The sequence below is a fragment of the Chanos chanos genome, chromosome 3 (assembly GCF_902362185.1).
Source record: "Chanos chanos chromosome 3, fChaCha1.1, whole genome shotgun sequence".
Classification (NCBI taxonomy): Eukaryota; Metazoa; Chordata; class Actinopteri; order Gonorynchiformes; family Chanidae; genus Chanos; species Chanos chanos.
Genome location: NC_044497.1, coordinates 28,799,447 through 28,821,325, shown reverse-complemented (window position 1 = coordinate 28,821,325; position 21,879 = coordinate 28,799,447).

The window sequence follows — 21,879 nt, the reverse complement described above, 5'->3', positions numbered from 1 at the left end:
TCAAGAGACCGTAACAATAGCAAAGGTTATGGGAAGAAAAGCTATTTTTTTATTTTTATTTCACTGCAGAAGAAACAGCTGTCACAGGGATGCAGTCCTTTGTAGTGTGGTGGCGGATGGAGACAAAAGTGAAAGCCACTTCGTTTTAGGTTCTTCTGTCACTGTTTTTTTTTATATATAAACATCTTCAGACAAGTCATGAGGCAGAAAAGTCCAGACAACCACAGTGTAAAGAACACACAAGCATGTCTAAACTCAACAGATGACAACTTTTTACTTTCCACAGGTCCTGTGAACACGGCGTGACTGGCTTTACAACGTTCTTGAGAAACGCACACACACCAGGCTAGTTCAGCAGTTTTGAATCCATTGTGCAACAAAACCCAGAAGAAGTTAAACAAGTTCCTCAGGGGGGAAATGCAAAGTGTTGTTTTTTCTGTTACAAATCATCTAGACTGCTTCCTTTTCCTCCTCTCTCTCTCTCTCTCTTTTTTCTCTTCTCTTTTGAGATTCCCCTCATACTTTTCAAAGACATCAAACTCACGCTGTCCTGTGGGGGGGCTCTGAGGTCAAAAGGTGACTGTTCTCCTGCCAAGTGGCAGTAAACACCACTGTCATGTTTCTTCATGCATAAATTACCACAGGAGAGGGTAAATACTATCACAGGCCCTGGAAAAACTCGGGATTCAAGGGCATCAAATGCAGAGATGTGATGATTGGACACCAACAAAATGCAATATAAGCATCAGAAATCTTTAATTGATGTTCAGTGAGGAATGCGTACCAAAACCTGTGTTCACTGATGCACTGTGACACTGCAGTATAAACTACACATTCCTGTGATGACATGATTTTATCAATATTCCTTGGCCTAAATTTTAAACATCAAAACTCACTTTCATGTAGCATAAATTCATAAATATTGTGGTAAACAAATCAAAGTCCTAAAACCTCGTCCTTAAACCTTGTATTAATTGTTAGTTTAAGCATTGTTTTCAAGGCCTGTGGACTTTTTCCCCCCATCTTTGTTCCTGTGTGAGTGTTGAGGTTCTGTTGCTGTGAATAACTTGTGGAGAGGGGTAAACAGGAGAGGCATACATGAAGGGGTTAGGGTTAAACTGGCGCCGTGAGGGAGCTTTGTTAGGAAGGCACAGTCCAGTGTAAACATGCCCCATCTTTCTCCAATTACATTACTGTCCTTTAAATTCACATCCTCAACAGTCTGGGCCCATGGACGCATTTTCCTCTTTCGAGGCTGCTCAGCTCTTATATATTTCCATACTGGAGAAAGAAAGAACGAAAGCAAGCAAGAAAGAGAGACAGAAAGAAAGAAAGAAAAGATTGATTTTGTTTTCTTTCTCCCGAAAGAAACGTTCACATACTCAAGAGAAAAAATATCAATCCTCTCCACACCAGTGATTTATTAGTTGACTGTGGTCCATCTATTTATGCCAAGACTCATCTGAACATAGTACTCATTGTGTTCGTGACACACCCTGAATGAACGAACCCTCTGAGCCATCTACAGACAATACAAACATACATTTGTTTTTACCCAGCTGGACCTTCATTGGGGCAGTTACAGGTAAACAAATTCTGAAAGACAAAAAAAAAGGTAGGGTAACAGCTGGTATGAGTAGGGGGAGTCATCCCAAATAGTCTGAACAGATGTTACCCAAGTGGAGCTTTACTGGATACTGTATGAGTCTATTCTATAAGCAGCTCTGATGGTCGTTAATTCTTAAAACTGATCTGGATTTAAATTAGAGCAGTGCTTTCCATAGCACGAACATACACTGAAAACGTGTTAAAATGATGTCTCATAAAATTAAAAATAATTTCTATCAAATTTTACACCATTCAGTAAGTTGATCCAGACTATAAATGTCTGACAGAGCTTAATGGTGTGGTATACAGACCAGCAGCAGAAAGAGAAACCACACCCCACACATAGACCTGAAACACAGAGTTCTCTTTCTTCCAGGTTGGACTGTACTACAGTAGGACATAGCAGATCATTTGAATAATTTATTTCAGCCTCTCATTTACATGCATACTGGACCAACATGAAAGAGAAAAGCAGATTTAGATTTCACAAACAATTCAGTCACTTCCATATAAGCTTTCCTGACAGTAATATTAGCCAAAATGGAACCATACTCCTCCATTCCACAGGATAGATGGGACATTGCCATATTTACTGAAACCATAAACACATGTATGAATTAACTGTTTCAGTGCTGATGTGTAGTATGTGCGCATACATACTACAGTGTTGGATATGGACACAACACTGCTATGCTTCTGAGGCTTTTCTAGGCTTGAACTCTGACCCTAATGTGTCAGTGTGATATTGTTTTATTTCCACACTCCCATCACCAATAAACACATGCATTGCTGAGCCATTGTATGTCTTACAACAGCAACAAACAAAAACAACCACACCCACGCACACACACAAAAAAAAAACCCAAAACAAAACAAAAAACAAAGAACAAAAGGGGCATGGTTTGAATTTACTGTCACTGAAATTTAACGGTGCAACCATACTTTAATTCTGAAAGATTAAACGTTCACTGGAAAAAGGGGGGAGGCGGGGGGGGGACAAAGAATTTCCCGAGGGTCAAGTTTGCATCACACGCAATGGTGCATTATATGTGACTGATTACGTCATATGACAATGAAAACCAACTCCACTGGACTCCTCCCCTGAATGGCTAACATTCAAATCTGATCAATGAATCTCTGCACATTTCCCCCTCACATTCAAAAGCATATGAACAATAAAAGTTCTCACGCAAACTGCACCCTCTAACCAACTGAAAGTGCACATCACATTACAGGAAAATCATAGTATACATCCTATATTATTGTTTAGTATAGCTGTAAAGCACGACTCAGGAGCAAGTAAACTTTAAATTTTGTTTATGACACAATGGGTTGAGCTTTGTGGAGAGCAACATTATCACAAGGCACACTTACACTAACTGGCCCTTCGGCTCATAAACAGTTATAACCAAAGAGAATGAAAATAGCTGGCAGGGGAAGGTTTTTACAGAGAGAGCTGGCAAATTAGGTTAGCAAGACCACAATGCGCGAATATAAACTTCAAGAAACATCGACCATACGGCTACGGTGTTGTGTTGGGAGCAATGTAGCGTTGACAGGGCTACCAGCTTTCCTTGCTTTCTTGGTCGGCAGATAAACAATTTGTGAGTGATTTCTCTCTGACACGCACATATTATAACTAATAAAGGGCATGGCACCAAAGATTGGAAGAAATTTCCGAATAACCAAAGTGTAACAGTTTTATACTGAAATATAAAAAAATGCCATAAAAATTCTTCTCAATATTAAACAATCTGTTTCACTGCGCGCTCTTGGAACCGGGCTTTGTAACTGTTCACAGATGGAATTAATCAATGGATTTAATTGGTGACAGAATGGCAGCTATTTCTCTTTCGCCATTCAGAGCTTAATGAACGCTGGCTCCCACTACGAAATCTTCCAGTGCGTTTACAACATTCTCTGTTTAAGAATATGCTAACTCTCCCCCACCACGGTCGTTTGTTTCTGAAATTATGCCAAGTATATATAGGCTGCGGGCAGTTCGTTCTGCTAAACGTGGTTGCGATTCAAAAGAGGGGTTCACTGAGAGTTGTATGTGTACTCACTGTTTCTCTCTCTGGCCAGTAGGCCTCTGTCCTCAGAATACGATGAAAAGTTAAACTCTAACAGATTTCTGTGTGGGAGTGTTATTGGATGCGCTATCTGCAAGGAGTGACGTATTTAAAAAGGAGCAATAATTTTAAATTTACATTTGTTCATTTAGCAGAGCTTATAATCCAGACTGACTTGTAAAAGAGGATACAGTCAACTGGTAAAACCACAGAAGTGTATGTTCCTGCAGGCAGAAATCGATACATTCACTTTTGCCCTTTTGAGAGGTAATCATCCTGACAACCATTGATTCTGAGACAAAACACCTCGGGAAACAGCAGACGGATCCCGTCACAGCCATGCCCATCATAAAACATGCCATAATAACTACCAAGCGTGAAAGCTGTCAAAGTCATAGTGTAGCTGGATCAGTGTCTTGCCAGTTAAGGAAAGAAAGTCCATTCAGGCTGGTAACTGTAGACGCAGAATCACTAATGACTGCCTCTGCTGACGCCACACATGGACGCACATTGCAGCAGGTTACACACAATTAGTGACAGTGCATGAAACTGATGACACACTGTTTGTTTCAGACAAACAGCCAAAAGTGAAACAGCTCTTTTATATCCCTTCGCAGGACTGCACCCTGCACGGCAATGGCACTCTCACTCAGCCCCCTGTCCTCAACAGCTGTGTGCAGCTCATAAAAACAGAGCCTGTGTTCTCACATTATTCTGAATTATTTAAAAAAAAGAAGAAAACTCTTAGTTTCCTCTCCTCAGAAACTATATGTAAATGAGTCTTAAAGTGTGTGATTGGTATATTTTTTCCCCATATGTTTCCAGAACATACAGTATAATATGTGGCTTTGTCCAGTTCAAAGGTAGCTGAGGGATAAAATTACGAGGAAATTAGTTGACATACCAAAAAGAGATTAAAAAAGAGCTCAAAACAACTTTGCATGTAATAGTAAAGCTTATTTGGAATTCTTTCGAGTTCAGTACATTCTAGATTTTTATTTAGGAGTGTCTCTGATTGGCTTAGAAGTCAGGGGTGGAACATCTGAAATGAAGTGATCATTTTAAGTTTGGACATGAAGATCGAAAAAAAAAACCACACTTCTGTAAATAATAAAATATTCTGCTATGTGATAAACAGAAAATCAAAAGAGATATACAAAAGATATAAACAAAAAACAAAAGACAACAACATCTTTAGGGAGAAATATTTCAAGGGACTAACTAAATAAATAAGGATGATATGATGTAGAATTAATAGTCAGATTGCACTGGAGAGGCAGAAGATACAAAGAAGTGTGTGAAGGTATGTGTTACCATGGTTAAATAGAGGGTCAGCTAGCGCCGAGGGAGACAATGACATAGTGCAGCCCAGCACAGTGTAGTCATGTCCTGTAGGGCTTGTTTGTAGATGCTTTGCATTCAATCCACCCAGTAAACAACAGGCTAAGCTGGAACAAATCAAACCAAAGATGCTCCAGACATTCTTTAACAATAGCTGGAGCTCAGTGGAGGCTGATGACCCTTCACTATTGGAGCACTCTTCCATGTTGGCTCTGCAAGAGCAAAGAGAAAGGGAGCAATGGAGACAAACTTCACTTTTACTAGACCTGAGTGACTTGGCTCTGTCTCAAAGAAGAAATTAGGCATGAGGAGAAAGAAAGAGAGAGAGAAATAAAGAGCTACCTTTTCCTTGACTGGTCCAGTTCAGTTACTTTTCCTTGAAAGACTCTACCCTGTCCTGTCACTACCAAAAGCAACATGATCTCTCTCAATCTGATCATAGCAAATGGGGTTGTTATGGTAACAATACAAATTGAGTAGTCTTTCATTAAACATCAAAAGTGACTGTTTCCCAGTGCAGCCATTTGTAGCATGTCTTATTAAATAAGCTCTGGGAAAATCCACTGCTGCCCAAATGGAGGGATTTGGTCATTGTTATTCAAGCTAATTAAGTATTAAAGAGAAATTTAACCCCACCAATCATCCTCACTGAGTTTAACAAGGGAGCAGCATGATCCATGGGTGGAGTCAGATTAGGACTACACCATGTCCAAGTATAAATGAAAATCTAAAAACATTCCTCACTGTTTTAGCAAAGAAGCAGAATATGTGGTTACAAATGGACTGCTATCCTGTGGTAGCAAAGTCATCCAAAGTGTGAAATGTAGCAGGCAGTTCCACTCTGATAGATGTGACTCTGTGCAAAAGTGATATTATAAAATAAAATTCCTCTTACCTTACCACTACGTAGTTTCTTGTCGAGGACCAAAAGGGCCATATGTTATTCTTCAAATACAATTCATCCCTTTCTTTTGCCTCTGACAACAATCCCTACTTTTCATTTCTTTTTTCCCCCTCTTTTTTCTCTTCCTTTCTGTGCAGTAAGCTCATTTAATCTCTCTGATCCTGATTTGTCTTGCCTGCCTGAATCACTGCAGGAAAAATATGGCTTCATTTCACACCTCTTAATCCCATTTCACACTGTCTGTGGGGTCAGGGGGACCTGAGAGTCTCTCGCTCTCTTTCTCTGGTCCACTCCACACAGACATCAGACAAAGCCTATGTCCGGACATGGTGGGTTTTGATTCCCAGAGTCCATTGTGAGGTGTGTCGAGGTGTCTGTGTCTGGCTGTGGCTTGGTTGTGTTGTACTGGAGTGGAGCACAGGATGCCAGGTGGCATCAAATCTAACGCTGAAGTTAAATTGAAGGGTGGGGCAGACAGGAAGCTGGTAAAGCCTAGGGGGATAAGCCTTGTTCCCTCTAACCTTGTTCTCTGTAACGCATGTTAACCCTACTCACCCACAGCAGGAAACGAAGCCCTCTATGACAAACCAGTGTATGTCACATAAAGGCATACACATCAACAAGGACTTTGCTGAGGGTCATACATATTACTCACTCAGGTACTGAGTACCTAGAGTACCAGTTAAAGCATCGGCACTCTGTGATGTGGACTAATGGGGAAGATAGTGGTGTAGAGGCCATCGCAGAGAGAGCCAGGAAGCCTTCAGTTCACTAATTAACCATGTGATTCACCCTGACACCACACCTGACTAAGACAATAACAACACTGAACCCAAGGCCCGTGAGCTTCATACACTTCACTCCCATCTAATTAAACGGAGCATATGACAACTCTCACTGCTGTTTTACGCAGATCAGCTGAACAGAGCAAGCGCCAGGATACAGCACGGCCGTGCCAAAGAGAATGCATTTATTACAGTTCTCTCTGGAATGGTTGGACCTGCCCCCACCCCCCACACCCCCTATTGTTTCTGGCTCATTTTTACCATTCTGGTGAGGACTTCCATTGGTACCTTCCGAGAGAACACAGACAGTTGGTTTTATTTGAGCTTAAATGAATTTGCTTGCATTCTGTGATATGTGAAGCTGTGTTTGATTTTCTGTGAGGTCTCGATGTTAAAGTCCCTAACAGATCTTCACCGATGCATGTAATCATTTAAATAGTGAGAAGAATCACTTCATTAATAATTGGAAAGTCATTTGAATATGTTACGGAATGTAAATATTTAGCCAAATGTGACACACCAGAGCAGCTGGCAAACAAAAGCCTTCATGCTGATTTTTGAGAAAGGCCCTTTTCCCAGCACTTCAACATGAACAAGATGATTAAACTGATTTTCTCAGTCTGCAAATGTATCTCCTCATTACACAGCCGTGTTTAAATGATTTCATATTAATAAAGCCATAAATTCCCAGGAATTCTTTGGAAAACAGCCCTTGGATTTTCATATGATCTTTATGGGAATCGAAAAAACTTTGGACTGTGATCATACACACATACACACATCAGCTGTGTACAAAAACACACTGTCTCTCACATGGGCATATACATATGGGGTGGCTTTAATCAGTCTTCCATACTACAGATAATACAGGGGGCTTTGTGAAAAGCTAGGGAGACTTGAGAGAACAGGAAGGGCAAAGAGAGAGCCCTTAGACAGGCAAAAGGGTTGGAAGCAGCTGGGAATACCCTCCAGTGCTAGCATCTAACACTGTCCCCATTGGTCCATTAATCTCACTTTACCTCCAGTAACAGAAGCCAGCTGCTGGGGACTGACAGGTTGAAATGTTGAGGGTAGGGGATGGGGGGTTGGGAGGGGGCTAACACTCCTACCTACTGTAACAGACCTTTACAAAGTCCCATTTTAAACCTCAAACTGACAATGGGCCGAGCAAGATTCTACTGAGAGTCTCACGTGCGGGGGAATCATCATCTTTCACAGTGCTCTTTCACTCCCTTGTAGTGTTACATGCCATAGAAGAGTTCATTCAGACCTCAGATGGGATCCCGGATAAAATTGCCTCACAGCAGTGAACACACTGGAAAGTAAAAGGCAGTTTAAGGTTATATTAAAATGCCTATTTTATGGTCCTTTTATTATTTCTAAATGGTAAGTCTTTCCAGCATTTTTTTTTCTCTTCCACAATTGCCCAGAGCAATGAAATCAAACTGTAATTTTGACAAGACCTCTCTGAAGCACTTCACACACTGGTACTACATTCACGCCCAACAGAAGTGATGGATTGTCTGTTTTTTCAAACACCATTCCATTCCCTTGGTGATATGACTGCTTTTCCCCAACACTAAATAAGGAACAGTCAGTGAGTGTCTGTCAAATGTGGATTTTGAGAGATGCACCATCTGGTTTCACTGTGTTTCTCACTCTTATGCTACAAACTATTCATGGCAAACAGTAAAATGATTTAGACCTTTCAGAGAGACACAGGGCACATCATTCTGAGTTTGTTAGAGCTCCAGAGGAGTCAAGCTGTCCAAGGTTTGTCCAGAGGAGAACAAATTAAGAAAACAAAAACAAACAAAGGCCAGTGTTTTCTTGGGGGGTGGTATCAGTTCCTCTACACTTTACTACACACCTCAGGTTATCCCCTGAGCTCTTTAATTCAACACATAATTCCAGTAGGCATGTAGGGGGTCAAACCTATTCAAAGACAAAGGATGAAAACTAGTGAACACCTTTGGCCAACTTTTCAGTCATGGGTGAAGAAATGTCATCTGGGAGATCAAATCCCCTGGGGATGGCTAATTCAATCGAACTAAGAGATAAAGTCAAGCGCAGGCCAAAAAAAAGTTGTGTCAATAGTGATAGCTTTAGGAAGGTTTTTAAGTCTGCTCCAGAGCTGTTTTCTTTTAATAAAATCACTGGTAGTGACAGGGAAGATTGAAGTCCCCCCAGCCACTGAGCTACAAATCTCCCTGGCGTAAGGGGCAGGATATTACGGATGTCTGCCACACCATTCCCACAGACTTGCCTTACTGTACCACATGACATCTGAGGCACATGTTCCAAGTCTGGAATTCTGGAGACCTATTTGGAATTCCCTGACGCATTCAGAGTTTCCCCAACACTTCTCCTAAATCCTGTCCAAATCTGTAGGGCATCAGAAGTGTAAATTTACCTCTCAGAGAAAGAAAGAGAAGGTCAACATGTCAGTTCTCAGCTTGGGTATAATCTCATTTCTGCTTTGACCTCCACTGTGCACTGACAGGCACAGGGTTTTTTTTCCACTGGAGGAAAATCTACAGGGTGGTAAGGAGGTCACTGATGGCCTTTTATCTTAGCCTAATCTGGCCAATGAAGATAAATGAACATAGGGAAAAGGGGGTAAAAAAGAATTCATCAGTTTTTGTCACTTCAAGGAATGCATAGATATAAATATAAATATAGATATAGATATAGATATAGATATAGATATAGATATAGATTTAGATACAGATACAGATATAGATATAGATACAGATACAGATACAGATACAGATACAGATACAGATATTCAGTATGATTTGTACAGCAGTGTTCACAGTGAACATTGTCATACAGAAGCTTTATAGCGTACTGGGCCTGAGTTCCCCATCAAGCAAGCCCTAGGAGACAGTGACAAGGAAAACCTCCCTTTAACTGAGAGGTAGTCATTTGGTGAAACATTTGTCACGATCATGACAGTTAAATCTGTTTACGTGCAAGCTCAAATTGTCTTTTTCCCTTTCCAACATGGCAGATTATGAGATCCTGCTGTCTGTGTCTAAACATATGGAGACACAGACAGCAGAGCGGAGAGCAGAGAACATCACATAAGAGCCTAACAAAATACATCCAAAAAAACAGACTCTTTCAGTTCAATGGAACACCAATGCTCATCTCCTTTCATATTTGAAGGTGATCCTTGTGAATGGTTGTTGTCAGTGTCAGTATGCTATCCAAGCAGAGCATTTATCCATATGGATGTATTTCCTCTCCTTTCTTTTATAGGAGGGAAGCAGACAATCCTCTTTCCTGTAAGCCGCAGGGCTGAGATCTGTCTCTCCTGTCAGTGGTAAAAAACCCTTCAGAACCCATAACTCTGCCATAATTCTCCGAGTATAATCGACGTGTAGGGGTTAGCAAGGGCACAGATTTAAGACCCAACAGCCTTGTTCTTACGGTAGACAGACATTCTCTGTGATTTAGTGAAACCCAAATGGTAACCAGAGTCATCTTCCTGACTGGGCAATTTTTTTTTTTGAAAGGAGAAGAGCAGTTACCAGACACCAGTATGTTTGTTTTGGTTATGAGAAATGAGGATGGTTGGTGAGGAGGGGGAGGAGGGGTTTGTTTAAAAGGTAAGGGTGGGCGAGAGGAGCTAAAGGAGAGAGACCAGACACCCACAGATGTTCTCCTCACATTGCTTAATCTTAGAAACATGGGGCCCAGATCTGACGGATTTCAAGAATGGAAACTTAACACAACTTTACAGTATACTCTCAGATAAAAGCAGACACTTTCCCATCGTGTAACTGTATGATATTATCCATGCCACAGGAATGAACACAAACACATGGATACTTCAGGTTTAAGTTCCTAAAAAGCCAACTCACTACCTCTACCCAGAGTAATCGTAACAATAAACACATCTACAAAGTGAGTGTGTGAGGTCATTTGCTCCCTCAAAGTGGCTTGCTTTGCAGTTACATAGGTAAGATCTTGTGTTCTCAGCTGTTTGTATGTAAAGGAGAAGGTAAGAAGAGCACAAGCAGGCATTGCTGATACATCCCAAAAAACAACAAAAAAAAAACCATCTGGCACATGTCAATTTCCTCCTCATTTCAACCCGCGCCACTGCTGGACCAAAGATTATTTATTTTGCTGTAGGGCCAGGCTGCCTTATGCTGTGTTTGCAGGAAGGGATACAGACGGAAAGCTGCACGAGCAGAATATCATTAAGCGACCGTTGAATCTTCACTCCGAAACGTATGCCCAAAAACGTCTCCTCCAGCTGCCTATGGGAAAGCCAGACAAACATTTAAGTGTTTGGATTGGATGTAACTCTTTTTCATTTTACTTTACAAAGATCAGCACTCCAAGATGCTGCATCTAATATGATCCGATCTGACCGTAGATACCTTTCAACTCCTTTGTGACCAGCATACCCAAACATAAGCACACGTGCGTACTCAAATATGTATTCACTGCAAATATATCACATTTCTTCGTATAATCTTCTCTTCTTGCCAGAAAATGGTGGGCTGAATACAGCCAAGAAAAGTTTTAAACAAAGGATCTCTTGGATTGAGAGAGATATCCCAGACCTCATATAGCACCAAAAGAATACTTGGAGGACAAAGTTGGTACGTTTCACATAGTTTATCACATTTCTGACCACATATAATGAGCACCATCGTTTAGTCCGATTAATGACTGCAACCATTACAAATCACGTACTCACCATGAAGTGTTGATTGAATTACTCCTTTGCACTGATACCTTTGCCAAAATAGACGGTAAAAGGGATAACAGAAAACTGGCAGCCAGGCTCTGGGCAGCAGGGTATTCTCTTTCATTGTCACTGTATAGATTAAAGGTAATTAGGACATGGACATTGTCCAAGCAGGGAGAGTGTCCAAAGCGTGTTTATTTCTCAGGTATACAGGTTTAGGAGTAATAAAAACCAGACCCCAAAAAATTCAACCAATGAGAATAAACTAATGACCCTGGGGGAAGAATTCAACAGAGAACAAAGAGGAAGAAAAAGATAAAAAATGAAGAAAAGCAAGGATGAAAGTAAGAGATGAGAAGTAAACAGGAAACACACTGGAAAAAAAAAGAAACTGAAGGGATTAAGAAGATGAAGCAAACCGACCCCCCTCCGCCCCCATGGAATTCTTTTCAACACATTATCGATTCCCTCTGAATAAACAAAAAACGAAAGAGTAACGCCGAGAGCGTGTCCTCAAGAGTGACCGGACTCCTAGCAGATCTCCATTCTCCAGGACCCTAAAACTGATTTATGTAACGTTCCGTAGGTCCGGAGCTCCACGGTCATCAGGCGCATCCGCACTGACACAGCACACGTGCGCAGGAGAAACACACGCAAGCGTGTAAGCAAACACTGACGAGCGGTCCCTCCAGGGCCAGCAAACGGCTCGAAAAAGATTACAATTAACTATTCTCACACTGAAGGAAAACCGTTTTGTTTTAAGACTGGCCCTGACTGTTCGCACATACACACACCCAGACCCTGCCTTTCGCTCCTCCATGACCTCTGCCATGCAGCAGTGCAGGCGAGCACAGTCTTAGGCCTGCGATGGAGGCTGGGGAACAACTAAAGGGGAGAATACAATATCGGGGTAAAAGGGAGGGATGTCCCTGGGGAATACAGCACTATGAGGAATGCTGATGTATTTACAGTTTTTGTGCCTCGCTGATGTATTTACAATCTGATTATCATAAAAAAAAAAGTCGAAGTCTAAGCCAGATATAATATATCTCCATGGCAACAGGAGTGTGCTAAAACCTCAACCAGACACATGCGGTCACAGTCTCTAACAGATAGTCGCTGATTGAGAGAAATGGTCAGGCAATTAAAGCAGTTTAATTACAGTGGTGAGAGAAACATGAGAGTAATTTAGGCAGGACTGGGAGGAATTTTTCTGGAGGTTTTATTAAATCACATACATGAGTCAGAGAGGACTCCAGACTATGAATAAAGACACAAGCTTTACACCAACAGCCTGGCGTATTTAGATAAGATGTGAAGAGGATGAAAGGCCAATTCAGATGGAGGAAGGACACGTATAAATAAGAGGGGGATTAAGATGAATGGATTAAATGGATTTGAGACTGTGAATTGATAGCGCTGCTTCAGTCAGGCAGAGAACGGAGGGGTTTGTGGAGTGCCCCTCATCACGACCACAGTGATTCAGCGTTTGCTGACTTAGCATTGAGAGGGAGACAGTCAATTATCCTAAACACTCAGAGATGAAGACAGAAGACAGAACTGAGCCTCACAGCTACACTCAAAGGTCAAACAAGACCAGAAGGTCTGTCAGACTGATACATGGGAAGAGAAGGCCAGGCATTGGTCTGCTGGTCATTTTTGGCCCTTGATGACATCAGCGCTGGAGCACAAGATTCAAGCCATGTAACAGGTGGTTAAACAAATATTTTTTTCTCTGTATCTTCCGTTAACACTGTTTGTTGACTGACCTGTTAATGACCAAGCTCTGGAAGAGCGCATGGAAATCGAAAGCTAGACAAAAACACATAGGGACACAGATGTTACAGCCTATAAGAAAGGGAGACCAAGATGATTTACCACTCAGGGAACAGGAGACATCCGCCCTGGAGCTGCCTCTAATCAGACACACATCTGAGAAAAGGATTTTTTTGGTTTTTTTGGAGGGTTTGAAAAAGGTCCCAAGCTCAGTCATACTTTAACGGCTTTTTAGGACCTGTGTTGGACTGGCTCGGACAGAGCCTCTCCCCAGAACTCGAACCCGGTCCAACAGCACACCCGTAAAATTGCAGCCTGTCACTGGAGCACGGAGAGGCCCAGAAATTTACTGTTATATTAAAAAGATGAAGGAAGAAAAAAAAACAGGTGAAATGGATTTTTCGGCTTTTTAAAAGCACCCTGTGTCCAAAATAAATCAGGCATTTCCAAAAATTGGGATGGTGTGATGAGTGACCTCCCTACTCAAAACACACACACACACACATACACACACACACACACACACACACCTGCTGCCCTGACACTGATGCAAAAAAAAGAGAAGCGGGGTATGTAAGGTGCAAGAGATGGAAAAGGTCCTCTCAGTGTGACCATTACTATGCTAATGAGAGCTGGGTGTGTGGATCAGTGGCCCTATAAAAATAACACACACGCTCTCTCCATCAGCCTCTCCTGCTCAACAAACAGCGAAAAGAGGCTTTTAAATGACCACTTAAATCACTGGAAAAATTCAAACTGTGTTATGTATAGTAAACGCAGGTATTTCTTTTAGCCTAAATGCATCTTTCAATTTTGGGAATGATTTCATGCTGACACTATTTCCAGGTCTCTCCCCATAGAGAAAAAAAAAAGAAAAAAGATGAGGAAAAAAATTCAGGCTGAGACAAAAAAGTCCACCTCATTTACCTTAGAGGATCAAATTTACAGCATGTGCTAAATGCAGAGCAGTGCTGTCCTGCTGGTTCAGACACATAAGCCATAACAAGAGAGGCCCAATAAAACTAAAACAGCAGTGGACCTCTTATTCTTGTGTGAAAAAGAGTTTAAGAGAGACAAAGTTTAAAAAACAGGGAGAGAAAAGGAAAAAAAATTAAAAGTGTAGACAGAATAGAGGAAACATAGAAGAGGATGAAGACAGAAGGGGGAGAAAAAAAGTGGGAGAGCGAAACAGCTGAGGAGTACTGAAGTTTATTTTATCAAAGGTTTAGGAGAAGGAACACTAATGATATTGTGTCTGATCAGTGATCCACAGCTGAAAGCCATATTCATAACCAGAATTTCCCTTTCGCCCTTCCTCCCTGTCCCCAGACGTTCCCAAAGAGTCTCTCATGGGTCCAGAATGGGAGAGGTCCGATTTCATGTCACTGCACTCCAATACCAAAAAAAAAACAAAAAAAAAAAAACACGGTATCAGAACCAACACCTCTTTAGTCCAGCAAAAAGGGAAGAACTAGCAACTTTCTTTCTTTCTTTCTTTTTTTTAGACGTGAACAGACAAAACTAAGGGGGAATATACTCCAGCACTTGAAACTCTCAGATCATTCACCCACTGTAAGGGTCTGCCAGAGTTTAGGTTCGGTTGCCAAAGACAACACAAGGCAGTGTGGCGCACACATGAACCCCTACTACCTGACCCAGCAATTGATTGATAGGCGGAGGAAGGGAGAGAGAAAAAGAGAGAGAGAAAGAGAGAGAAACCTTGACAACAGTGCTACTCAAGAAAACGTAGGCTGTACCTCCCAAGTACAGAAAGAGCAGCAAGAGTTCACAGCAGTGTTTCTTTTTCCCTGGAATGATAGACCAGTAAACAGAGTGAGGGACTGATAGGAGAGCTAGGTTAAACTTTATGAAGCTGAAATTTTTCCTCCTTCGACAGTTTCTCCAAATCTCCTGACTCCTTCATCTCGCTTCTTTCAACACCCTGCTAGGTCATTCATGGAAACATTTACCCTCCAGGAAGTTTTCATCCAAAACTAGTCTATTTAACAGTGACACTAATGGCCAACTAAACAAGCCAGGGATACAGGCCCTCAAATGTACCATTCATCAAAAGTAGCTATGAAACTGGTCACACGAAGGCTACATACACTGGCTCACTTACGAACAAAGGGTCCAAATAGCCGGCAGACAGGTGCGGTGCTTCAATAAAACACAAAACGACTCTTTATTACTCCAAGCAATACAGGTTTATTGTCTACAAATGGAACATACATACCATTGCATCATCATATGATCTTCCCAAAGTATTAGGTTATATACAATAATCTCAGCCTTTCATCTTTAATTGATTACATGATTCATATGGCTTTTCAATGTTGTGTTTTCAGAGAGCAGGGAGAGTAGTAACATGTAGTCAATAAAAACAGAGTTACAGCTTAAAGAAAATGTAGCCTACTTAGGCAGAAATGAAAGCAGAAAGTACCTGAGTGCTTGGACCAAAAAAAAAAAAAAAAAGACAACTTAGTTAAGTAATGGACTATTATTCCATCTAACTAAAAAATACAATATTTGTTTTGCAATGTCGCTTTTTTGACACTGCATTTGAATGAAGAATGGGTAGAAATATAAAATCTAAATTATGGTGCTGCTAGATAAATGTATTATTAGTACAAAATGTAGTTTAGACACATTAGATGTTAAAGCTCGCTAGATAAACTAGTTAGCATGGTGGCAACCAAAGAGCCCACCTTAGTCAGTCAGTAAGAATACGCACCAGAGCAATGTCCAACAGCCCGGTCACTTTACCACTTAACTTAGAGAGGGGCGTCACCTTTAATGCCGAACTGGGGGGGGGGGTGCAGGGGAGCTTTAACTGTGCTGCAAGAAAACAGCTTTATTGTTATATTCTGCACAATGGGCCACTCCTTAGTCCAGCCATCACACTGCAAAGGAATCTGAGGAGAATGTCCTGAAATGTGACTTAATGTTTTCTGATGTGGTGATTTACATTACTTTACTCATATCTTAGTTTGCAAAGAAATAAAGTGCAAATAGCGCTGATCATTGCTGCAGTGTTGTGTATTTATATAACTTTTCTTTCCTCCTCTCGGGCCAAAGCAGGACAAGTAGTGTATGCAACAAAAAGGGAGGAGAATGCTTCAAACAACAACTGGCCACAAAGAATTCAACAAGTTCATTTATGAGGACAATCACTATTCTAATAAAAGCTACGTTGGTGAAATTTGTCTCTGAAGCTTTGCCAGAAAGCTGATTGAGACAGTTTCAGGCCAGCCCCTTCAGCGTGGGACTCTCTCCTCTCTGACGGCGACTATGTTGTGCGAAATTTCACTTGCATCAGTGCTGTCTCCCGCTCTGTGTGGCGGCCCCATGAGACCAAACAGACATTAAAAACCAGGCTTTATTCTGTCCACATGTTGTCGTGTCATTACAAGCTCTAGTCCTGACTAAAGCTTCGTTCCACTGGGCCTGATCTTCTGGTTCAGTATCCGGGTGAAGAGTCAAGAGAAAGAACGGCCCACTGCCCACGCTTTCAATAGAGGATACCCGCATGAGGACCTAATGTTAAAAATTACAGGCAGGAATTTTAAAGCAATGAGTCAAATGACCATAATCTACAAATTTTTCAAATCTCTTGACAGGCTCTTGACAGACTCAGACAGTGTGAGAGTCGCAGACAGACCCTGGCCATTTCTCCCATATAATAGTTATGAGGCAGAATGATTCACAGACCTTCAGCATGGGATTGTCAGGGAAATAAAATTACTGCAGCGTCGCACTACTCATCAGTTAATGCTGCAAAAGGATTTCTCTGGTTGACTTGTTGTTGGCTTTGCTTGATCTTAGAGGTCCTTTTATTGTGACAGCAGCCCATAACACCAATAACTTCATGAGCCATTTCCTTATAACTGCAATCATAAGACGAAATAGCTTGTAACCCACAAGCAAAGATTACTTGTTCATGTGTTGCCCACACTTTTACCTTATTTGTCAGCAGGAGCTCAAGTACACGGTTCGTGCATGCACAGTGCGAGCAAAAGCAGTTTGTGTGTCACGACAGCTTGCCTTATCCTCCTTCCGTTTTGGATTGTTTTTCAGGTTTTCAGTTTCTTTGTTGATTCTGATTTAGTGCAGATGGTCTTATGACTGCCTGGCCAGACATGTTGCCCTTATATCATTTCATTCCTCCGTTCACCTTTCCTCTCTCTGCGGTTTGACCCTGAATTCTGCTTCCCTTCCCTCTACCCTTATCCGTATCCCATCTGTCCAACCACAAGACGGTGAATCAGAATGACTTACTGACCAACTCCTCTAATATCTGATCCACTTCCTCTCAAGTGAAGTCCACTAATGACCCAGGAACTGTGCGCGAGTAAGCCATCATGGGCAAATCTGAAATATGTTAGGATCGTTGTTTATCTTATTTGTTGGATAAGACCGCTTACAAGGTTAAGCCGCGTAAATCTGGACAAGTAAGAGGGAAGTCATTGCTGAAACAGCTGAACGTCCCGTGTCTTCCCCGGTTATCTCTGTATAGCAGACCTAAAACCCAGATGCTTTAGAGAGCTCTGTAAGTGGCGTGGATCTGTCTGAGGAATGCTGTGTCAGAACCAACCGCGGGTTCACAAGGCCACGTGTTAAACCCCCGTCCTTCAGCAGCTTATCCACCTCAGCAGCACTGGAGACAGAGAGAGAGAGAGAGAGAGAGAAAGAGAGAGAGAGAGAAGAAAAATGAGATCAAAATCAGTCTCTTTCAGGTTCAAACTCATGAACACATGGTTCAAAAGAAGAGGAAGAAGAGAAATGAACATTTCAAATGAACAAGGGATGATAATCTCCAAACCAGTCTAAATGGTGGATACACATATGACATAGTTTTAGTTCCTCATAAAAAATTCTTGGAGCAGAATGTAATAATTTTTCATAATATTTATAAATATCAATCAGTTTGTATGAACCTCAGAGGTCTATTTTGTATAAAGCATAGTATAGCATGGTGATTTTAAAATATATATGGCGCTTGGGCGGGGGGACATTAAAGCATTTAATGAGACCCTTAGGTCTGTGCATACCAGCCTCATGCGAATGTGAGCCATTCTTCCCTTTCTTCTTCTGGACCCCACTTTTAAGGGTAGGACCACCTTGCTGTAGACGGGGACCAGGTTCGTTTGCTCCTGAACCACATGGCAAAGTTCAGAGACTACTGCTTCAAAGGAGCCTTGGCCTTGTATTCAGCTTCTGCCGTTAATTACATCTCCAGAACACTGAGTGAGTACTTACTGCTAACAAGCATACAAACACACACACACACACACATAAATACTCCCAAGAAAAATACGTTTTAACCTACACAGAGAAGTAATACACAATTAATCAAAGTACCCACCTTTGCAAAACAAAGCATATTCAGCTGTCCTAAAACTTTTTTTTTGTCTTTCTTTCTTTCTCTTACACACACACACACACACACACACGCATGCACACAGAATGAGGCGTAACAAGAATGACTAAGGCTCCGTGTGTGTATGTGTGTGTGTGTGAGTAGTGGGGAAGTGGAGCACGTGCCTGCCTCACGTTTAGGTCGTGTGAGGAGGCCATGTGAAATGAGGGTGATTCTTTCAGCTGTTAGCAACACGGACCCAAAACACCGCACGGCTCAGGAAGCTGAGCTCCACTGGCCCCCAGAGAGCTAGCACATCTCTGCAGAGTGATAGCAGCCCACATGGGAGAACCAGAGCAGTGCTGGTAAAGATATCAGCACCAGCCTATTCATTCATTCTCAAATCAAAACAAAAGCGCTACACATGCAAGCTAAATCTGAACATTTATCTTTACTCCTGTAGATTCAATACATACAATGATTTTTTTTTTTTTAATGTGCATGGATTTATTACTTAATGACATGCAAAAATTAGTGACAATGATCCCTGAAATAAAGATGATTTTGATATAATCCTAAAAAACGTTTTTGCATGAGGAGAAAAACAGAGGACTCTCAGTGCAAAAATGACCCCCCCCCCCCATCCTGCCCTAAAAATACTCACAAAAGGAATAGCAACTGTCATTGCCTTGCCACACGCGCCCTCCTCCTTCCTCCCAGCCCTACTAACTGTATAATCACAGGGATATGGTCAATTAGAGAAAAAGAGCCACAGTTTGACAAGCCATTTGTTTTCATTAGGATCTACACGATGCTTAAGAGCAGAAATGCAGCTCAACGCTCAAGAGACTTCCTCTCTCAGTGTGCTCCAGAGAAGAGACATCTCAGCTTATTTAACCCCCAGACGTATTGTTAATGTTGATTAATTCATAAGGCATCCAATAGTCTCGATTCACACACTTAACGTCTCTCTCATTCACAAACACAGCATGACATCCATCCACTTTTTGGCGTTTTTTTCCTCTCCCAAACACTGTGCCCAGTTGTTTGTGTGTGTGTGTGTGTGTGTGTGTGTGAGAGAGAGTGTGTGTGTGAGTGGAAACTAAGCAGCCAGTGTTTGCTTTGGCAAGCAGAGACTATGTCCCCGGTTCTCTGGCCATATGAGGGACACACATCTAATGGACTGAAAACCCACAGTGAGTGACAGGTCTTGACAAGGCCTCCAGGCTCCCTGCAAAGTGGACAACTCACTCACGTTTCTGCTGCCGTGGAAACCAACGAAAGGAATCACAGCTCGTGAGACAAAAAGAAAACTGTTACCACTCTAGACATAACATTAAGGAAATTTCTCAGATGGGGGCAGAATCATTTAGACATCAGATTGAATGGCGCGACTTCTCACTAAAGAAAGAGCTAAGAATTGGAGCCATTTTTGTCCTGACAAATCAGGCATTTGGTTTCGAAAGCTTCCCAGACAAGATTAACATATTTACATATAAGTACTTAACCCTGACCAAGGAGTGGCGTGAGAGCTCAACAGGCCTATATCCGGGTCGCGACCTGGACTGAAGTCTGAAGTCTGAATTGTCTGCCAAAGAGCCAAAGGCTGGTGTGAACTACTGACTCAAAAAACTGACCTGATAAATCAGACACTCAGGTGTGAGTGCTGATATTTGCCCTTCTATATCTGAAACAGTGAGACGAGCAACTTGGACCAGAACTGAAGCAAAACGTACATTATATGTTTGGTCCGTAGCTTTACGTAAATTAAGCAGCCGCTTAATCTATACGTGGAATGTTTTAGTGTTTTTTTTGGTGGCCCTGTTTAAGCATATAAAAAAGGTACTAGAAGTTCAATTCAGGACAGCGACGTCCCGCTCCTGACAGGACGTCATTCAGGAATTCAGCACTGCTTAGTGTATGTCAGAGGGACAGAATTTCTTCAGACTCTTTTAGGTAACTGCTGTCCCTCACATTATACTTTTAGCACTTATTCCAGAGAGCGTGACAAAAGCCAGCACCAGAGCAGGGCAGGTCAACTGACGTACCTCTCTGGATCGCTAATAATAAAAACTAACAATGCATGTGAGTTCAGTCAGGGGAATATCTGTGTGAAAGAGAAAAACAGGACAAAAATCTGCACCGTTCTGATTCCTACCACACAGTGTCAACAGGGGACTGTGATTAGCGAGATCAAAAAACACCAGACTCTGGGTGTCACTGTCCCAGTGCTGAGACATTTGGAATGAGGTTCTGAAAATATAGCTCATTTTTGTGAGCGGTTCAAAAGCCTCTTTCAGAAAGCGAATAAAAAGGCCACTGTTTCACATGAGAAAACTAGAAACACAAGTCACCACGGCAAAACTGAGCTGAATCACAACAAACTATTTTCTACCCAGTATAAAACAGAATCAAGCGAATCAATTTTTTAAATTTAAAAAAAAAAAAAAAAAAAAAAAAAAAAGCTCACTTAGAATGAGATTTGAAAGAGCTTATTTTAGTCACAACGTTACACACTGAGAAGAAATCTCATTGCTGGCAGCTGCAGAAGAAGGAAGAGGTTTGAATTGATGGAATGAATAGAGGTGAATGGTAAAGAAAACAGGCAGGCAGCCATAAGACCCATCAATTTAACAGAGAAGTCAGCTAATGAAAAGAGGTTTTTCCTCTTTCAATTTAACTCACCCTCCCAAAGCTCTTGAATGAGCTTTAGAGTGATAAGGTTATAGAACTGGTGAGACTCCCTCCCCACGCTGCTCCTGCTTTTCAGACGGAAGAAACTAAAAAGAAAAAAGAAAAAAAGAACGCAAAAAAAGGCTTTGGGAAGGATCACCAATACATCTGAAAGACACCTCAACACAGAGTATGGTCACAGCCTTAAATAGTGGGGCGTCTTCGATTCTCCCCGCTGTGGGAAGGGGGCATTTTTTATTCAGTCTTGGCTTGAGACCTAGTGTTTCCACAGTGTCCCAGTGCTTAATCACCCCACAGGCCACAGAAGGTAAAGCAACACAGTGAGACTACACAGACAGGAGGTGGTGAGACCTCTTGTCCCCAGCATCACGTCAGTGGTGGAGCGTTTAGTATCAGACATTAAACCCTGTGTGGGACGCTGCATTTTACAGGACTGTGATGGGAACACTACATAGCGCATACATAGCAGCACTGGACTGCGTCTTCTTTTAATGAATACCAGCTAGATGTGGGATGATAATAAAACCCACAAATGCAAGACATGCCCTTAAATGTGCCAATCCGCTCTAGGCCGTTTTATTTATCGGGCCGTTTTATTTATCTGAGCAAGCAAAAAAAAAATTGGGCATTTC